Below are 6,879 nucleotides of genomic sequence, written 5' to 3'. Positions count from 1 at the left end.
CTCTTCCACCCCAACTCTCCGCGAGGTTCCCAGGAAAGCGCCGACCTCCTTTCCGCCTGGACGTCCCATCGCGCAGCCCGGCTTTCTGCTTGGCGCTTCCTCCAGTCCTCCGAAGGCGAGTGAAACAAGACTCCTCCATCGTGGATGGAATACGATGCTTAACAACGCACCCTCAATTGTCAGCTCTAGCTTTTTCCCCTATGCCCAAGGCTTTTGACCATCTCTGCACAAATAATAAGACTCAGAGCCCAGAACCTGAAAAACCAACCGCTGATTAGTGTCCTTTCTTCCCCGCCAGTGAAAAGCAATCCGGTTCCAGCGCTAATGCTATGTATCTTGCAGTCGGATCTTCGCCGACACAAACCGACGCCGCTGTTCCCTCGCCGAGCCCGCGGTGGTCTTGTCACCGTGGGCGGCCCCCGCCTCCCTCCAGGGCCTGGGCCTCTGCCGGCCTCCAGCCCGTGGATCTCGCCGCCCCGCCTCCGGCTCCGTCGCGGCCACCATTGGTGCAGGTCCGCCCCAGAAGGAAGCCCATTGGCCGGCCGGGCCGTCCTTTACCCAGCGCATTCCGCCGCCTGCAGGCTTGCGGGGAAACTTCCTTATTATTGTGACGCCGAAATCGGAGAAACCCTGAGCCGGGTCGGTGGAGCTGTCACAGCCGGAATCCCGAGCGGCGGTTCGACTGCCGCCGAGGTGCGCGGGGCGGGGGCTGGGGTTCTAGGAAGGAGGGCGCCGCGGAGCTGCAGCCGCGCTCCCGCCGCGTTCGGCGCGGCTCTGCTGTCGGCGCTTGGCTCCCGGAGGGGCGGCTGCGGCTGCGGGGCGCTTTCCGCGGCGACCCGGAGCCAGGGGCGCGGGGAGGTCGGGGCGCGGCGCCTTCAGTGCCTGCGGGACACGGGCGGCGGGGCTGCGCCGGGCCGGGCGCCCCTCCGCCTCGTCTACGCCTTCCAGGCGTTCTCGGAGCTCTCCTTCTGACCTGAAGAGCCCAAGCGCCCGGAGAAGCCGGAAGCCGCTTTAAAGACGGGAGCGCCCCCAACCCCGACTATGCCGCCTGCAAACTGGGAGGAATTGCGACGCAGAAAGTCAAAAAGAGGATCCTCCCCTTCCTCCTCGCCTGCCCCTATTTAAATTCGGGGGCTCGGGTGACACCGTTGCGGTGAAGGGCCCGGAAGCTTCCCCGCGAAATGGGAGCCGCCGAGGCCTCTGCGTTTTGAGGGACTCCGGCTGCCGCGAGGAGTTTGGTCTGGGGGCTCGGCGGCCGGGTTCCCGGCACCACCCACTTCGCTGAGCCGGGCCGGCTTCGCCTGGTCGGAGTCCGCCTCCTGGGCGGAGCTGGGGCGAGCGTGTGTGTGGACACGTGCGTGAGTGTGTGTGTGTGTGTGTGTGTGTGTGTGTGTGTGTGTGTGTGTGTGTGTGTGTGTGTGTGTGTGTGTGTGCGCGCGCGCGGACACGTAAGTGCGCGGACGGTCGCGGGGGTGTCAGGAACTGGGACGCTCGGGGGCAGGTGGCACTTTGAGTCCTTTGTGAACTGTGGAGTGGGCACACCGGGATAACTGGCGGAGAAGGGCATGTGTAACCTGAAACAGACCGACCCGGAGCTGCCGTAGAGCCCGCACCGAAAAGCAACTGTGGTTTGATTCGGGGTATGCTCCGTGGCACCGGGAAAACGTGTATTTGAACTTTGCTTCTGGTGTCTGTGTTGCTGGTTGTTTTCTGATTGCACTTTACTTTAGCTTTTAAGTCAGCCCCATTTGGAAGTATCTTAAATTCAGAGCTAAGCCTTCCAGGATTTTGCTTGCATTCATTACGCACGAAATGCTTTAGGAAAGACGATTCAAGCGCTCTCTTCCATTTTTGTGTCTCCTGACTCTTTCCACAAATAGGAAGCTATTTCTAGAATCTTTCATCTGATGATTTGATAACATCAAGTGGGCTGCTTTTTAAACTCCAGACTGAGGAGAAAGAAAAGCGAAATAAAATGAGAATTAGCACCCTTTTAAAATGCAGTGACTGAAGAGAGATGCTGTCTTGTTTTAGTGGGAGATTACTGTGAAACTGTCTCTTTTCCTACTTTCTTTTACGCGGGGGGTGGGGGGGGGTACGGCATTGTATGTTAGAAAAGGGGAGTAATATATTTAACCCCCTTTTAAATCAAAACAGAAAAATTACACATCATTGTCTGACCGCATGGAGGCTAGGAACCTTCTGGAGAAAGGATGCAGGAATCAAAGAGGAAGACTAGAAACCTCTTTGACAGAACTCCTCTGGCATGAAAGAAAGAAACAGTTAGCAGGCAGTTTTACTTTTTCAGTAAATAGTTGGGATTTTATTTTTGAAAAAAGAAACAGATTTCAGAACGTTCCAAATGGTGTGGTTGGAGCCATTGGTTATAGCATTTCATGCTGAGTAACAAATCTAAATTTCTTAAGATCCCTGTAATTAAAGCTTTTTTCCCCTCTACATAATGAGAGTTGCACCACTATTAGAGATGCAAGATAGTTTTGTTTCCGTTTCAGAAATAAAAGTAATATTCTTCAAATTTCATGGCAGTTTCTTACATTATGTAGAAATAAAGTTATGATTATAGTATCTTAAAATCATACAGCACTTTTTTTTTTTTTTGAGAGACTAAGGTGCCTCTCAGTCCCATCTTGTTTTGCCTGAAAGAGGATGTGGTGATGAGAAGGAAGGAAAAATAAGGAAGGCTTACAAAACAGTTGTGGCAAAATACGCTATAATATGTGTGGTGCATGGAAAAGTGGAGGAAAATATTGAATTTTTTTCAAAAATTATCTTTTTTAACCTAAATGGGAGATTTTAAAATAACTCTATTTTTACTTTTACATCTACTTACAAATGCTAGGAATTTTTAAAGGTGCTGTCTATGTCTCTAGGTTCACTTTTAGCATCATGCTCTAACCAGCTGAGCTAACAGTCCAGTTAACTGTAAGTTCCCTTTTAGAGGTAACATCTTCATAGTTGGTTAATGGTTATATTATTAGCATTTAACCAAACTCCAGTCCTGAGTTAAAATATGTGGGGCCTATTCAAGCTTGCATAATTTAAATATATTTTCTTTTCAGAAGTTTACATTTCCTTTTGTTTTCAGTAACTTGAATGCACTTTGTAGCATTCTGTTAATATTATTAATGTTCATTGTTTTTTTCTTTGCTTTGCAGATCTGCAGGGTGAAGTGGAACCAATCTGGCTTAAGTAACTGATGCCAAGTGTGTTACCCGTGGTAAGTTACTTTATTTCTCTGAACCTCAGTTTCCTCATCTTGTACTTGGGGATAATATCTAACTCCCAGAACGGGTAAGAGGATTAAAGAGGATAATCTACGTAAAGGACTTAGATTAATATAGCTGCCTAGAGAGGGACCTTAACAAATCCTTACTGGCTTCTTCCGCTGTGATCGAGAGAAGAGAACAAGGTGAGCCCAGGAAGTAGGAGACCTAGTTTCTGGTCTCAACTTCAACCAGTTACTTCTCAGAGGACCGAAGTTAACTTCAGCTGCCATTAAAATGAGGTTAAAAATGTCAGTCTCTTGCCTAGAGGTTGGATCAAACGGACTTTTAAGTTCTCTATAATAAGATGATCCCTTTGATGGGATAACTCTGTCCCCTTTAGACATTTACAACATTTAGAAATAGTACTTGCTGGTGTCAAAGGCGTGTGTTTATGTGTATGAGCCCGTAAGTGAACTAATTTTATTATGAGGTTGGGTGGACATGAAGAGAAGCCTGGCTAAGTCTGTTGAGATGGCCTCGCTCATCCCTTCTACCTCTGGCTGGCACAGGTTCTAATTCAAGTTGTCTGTAAAGACCACCATCAGCTAATATGAGTCAGCTAATATGAACTCACTCACTGTGTGCAACATCTTCTTTTAACGTTTGTTTTTAAAATCAGAGAAGGAAGATAGCTTGACTTTGTTTTATTTGAGTGGTGGTATAGCATTGTGTTTAATAAGGGCATGGGCTTTGGAGTCTGGGAGATGATATTTGAATCCTGCCTTTGCCACTTTAAGTAAGTTGCCCCCACAGCTATAGCTAGTACTTATCTATGTGTTCCTGGGCAAGTGACTTAACCTTGCTAAGTGTTGAGGCTATTGTAAAGGATAAATTAAATAATCTGTGTGAAGTTTTTAGCACAGACTCAGACACATAGTAGGCTTGCAGTAGTGGTGACTATTGCTTTTTCTTTATTCAGCAGCTACTTATCAAGCTCTTCCTGTGTGCCAAACACTATTCTAGCTTCTAGGGGTAGAGAAATGAACAGAGAGACTCAGTCCTTCCTTAATGGAGCTTCCATTCCTCAGCTTTAGCATTGAGAAAACACCACTTTTTAAAGACAGCTTGGATTGTAAAAGGCATTCTGTTTTCAGATCTGTGAGGGAAAGCACATTTAGAGTGGAGGAAATACATTTTTTTGGTTACATCTAAGGGAATGTATATCTGATATTACCTGGCAGACAAAAGCTAGCAACTTTAGATTGTGAGAATTCTGGTTTTCTCAGATTTGGGTTCTGTTCTCTAGGCACTTAAGTAGCATCTACTGTGCTCCTTTGTTATGCTGGGTACTGGAGATGCACAGATTAGTAAAACCTGGTTCCCTTCATGGAGTAGCTCTCAGTCTGCACATGGATGGGGAATTGGGGGTGAGATGCAGGAAGCAGTGATCCTACCTTAATAGTACTTTTCTTCTTCTTATATTGTGACATATCTGAAAGCATAAAGCAGTAAGTGTAATACATGTGCTGCAAACAACAATAAAAGGGCAGAAACAGAACATCAGCCACATCACTGAAGCTCGCTCTACGCTCCTTCCAGATAGTACCCTCCATTGCTACATATATTAATACAAAATCTCGCTTGGTCTTTGTATTAATATTGGCTGTTTTTAAAATTTTTTTAACTTTAGCACCACTAATGTTTTTCTTCAAATACTTGTTAACACTTGTGTTTGGACCTTGTAAAAATGCATCACATTCTGCGTTCCGTATTCTTTTGTGACTTTTTCCTTGCCTCAGCACCATTTTGTTGTTTGTTTTTGTATTTTTTTAATTTATTTTTATTAGTTGGAGGCTAATTACTTTACAATATTGTAGTGATTTTTGCCATACATTGACATGAATCAGCCATGGATTTACATGTGTTCCGCATCCTGATGCCCCCTCCAGCCTCCCTCTTCATCCCATCCCTCTGGGTCTTCCCAGTGCACCAGCCCTGAGCACTTGTCTCATGCATCCAGCCTAGGCTCAGCACCATTTTTTAAGATGTAGCAGAACTGATGCTTATAGATGGAATTAATTTCTTTTTCACTGATGTGCAGTATTCCATCCTATGCATGTGCTGCAGCTTATCCATTTTCTTATAAGTGGACTTCTGGGTTGTCTCTGTTCTATGTATTTCAAACAATCCTGAATTGAGCATTCTTGTGCATATATCTTGGGGCATATATTATGGGTTTCTTGTTGCATTATATATTAGGATAGCCACTAGCCATATGTGACTACTTATATTAAAATTAAATGAAATTAAAGTTTCAGCTCATCATTAGCCACATTTCAAGTGCTCAGTAGTCACATATGGCTGGTGGCTCCCATATTGGACAGGACAGATACCTAACATTTCCATCACAAAATTCTCAGTTTCCAGGTTTTACCCCATTTTTGATCTCCAGTTCTCAGCACTGTGAAGGGACACTGTAGGTCCTTGGTAAGTTGGACAGTGCTGGTCCTATATCTAGGAATTTAATTACTGTGCCATGGGGTATTTACATCTTCATCTTCACTAGGTGATAATGTACACTTGTTTTCCAAAGTGGTTCTGCCAACTTATACTTCTACCAGCTGTGGGTCAGAGTCCTGGTTGCTTTGTGTCCTTGACTTGGCACTGTTAGACTTTTTAATGCCTGCCTATCTGGTCAAGTGTCTTTTTCTGAAGGCAGTTTATGGCTTATGCACACAATGGAAAGATCATCCTTCTAGTATGAATCCCAGCCCCAGGTAGTAAAGAAGATGCCACCTGGGGCAGAGTCATCAGGGGAGGGGTAGGAATGTTTCCTGTGTCGGCTAAAAGGGCCAGAAGACCAAAGTCCATTTGAAGTCGGAAACAAGCAAGGAGTGGACTGACGTTGTTGGAAACTTCTCTCTGCCTTTTGGGCTATTTCTGCCTATGGCAGTAAACTTTCTGACAGTAAAGTATGTCGTTAGAATAAATCTTTGTTACTGGAGCTAATTCTGCGTTTGAGTTTTGACTCCAGATTTATTTAAAGCTTGGATCTGGGGAGTGCCTGCAGAGCATTGGAGACTGGGACAGTCCCTTTTCCTGCTGTTGGAAAAGACCTGCCCTTTCCCACACACCATTCAGGACAGGGCTCCTGAGTTTGTTTGAAACGAAGCTTATCCCTGTCATAAATGAGATTAGAAGTCCTACCTGAGTGTTATTTATATTTAGATTTTAGTGATTTTTCAAAGAACCAAGAATCAGTTGTTAGGTTGATGTTTGCATAGTCTGATTAGTAAGACAGAGTTTAGGAGTTGCAGCTTGTCTTTTAGTGTTCAGCTCTCTGAGACTGATAAAAGGAGATTTATGTACCTACCTTGAGTCCCTTGCAGTGAAGCACAGAGAAAAAACATGTAAAAACCTTGTCCTTGCAACATCAGATTTCCCATGTGAAAGTTCTGCCTGCCAGCGGTCGTGCAGCCTTGGCGGAACAGCAGATGCTAACCACAGGAAGAAGGCAGTCACAAGCCCAGCCCGCTGAGGAGCTGCCCTGTGTTCTGAGTCCTCCGAAGAGCACCCGGAGTAGGAGTCACAGTGCCTGCAGCCTCTGACAGTTACCCTGAGTGCTGAGAGCCAGGCTCAGCACTTGGTACAG

At 45.9% G+C, this 6,879-nt stretch overlaps 1 protein-coding gene across 1 annotated transcript in view; it reads left to right on the top strand.

Moving 5' to 3' along the window:
• The first annotated feature begins 560 nt into the window (after positions 1–560).
• Positions 561–6,879, top strand: part of HERC3 (HECT and RLD domain containing E3 ubiquitin protein ligase 3) — a 137,273-nt gene continuing 130,954 nt past the window's right edge. Inside the window, exons 1-2 of the mRNA XM_065907240.1 lie at positions 561–693; positions 3,177–3,238. The gene's annotated coding sequence lies outside the window, so the exon portion shown is untranslated. The remainder of the gene's footprint in view (positions 694–3,176; positions 3,239–6,879) is intronic.

This window comes from Muntiacus reevesi, chromosome 16, assembly GCF_963930625.1.
Source record: "Muntiacus reevesi chromosome 16, mMunRee1.1, whole genome shotgun sequence".
NCBI classification, from domain to species: Eukaryota; Metazoa; Chordata; class Mammalia; order Artiodactyla; family Cervidae; genus Muntiacus; species Muntiacus reevesi.
Note: the sequence above shows the minus strand (reverse complement) of the source record. Positions and strands in the feature narration are given on the sequence as shown.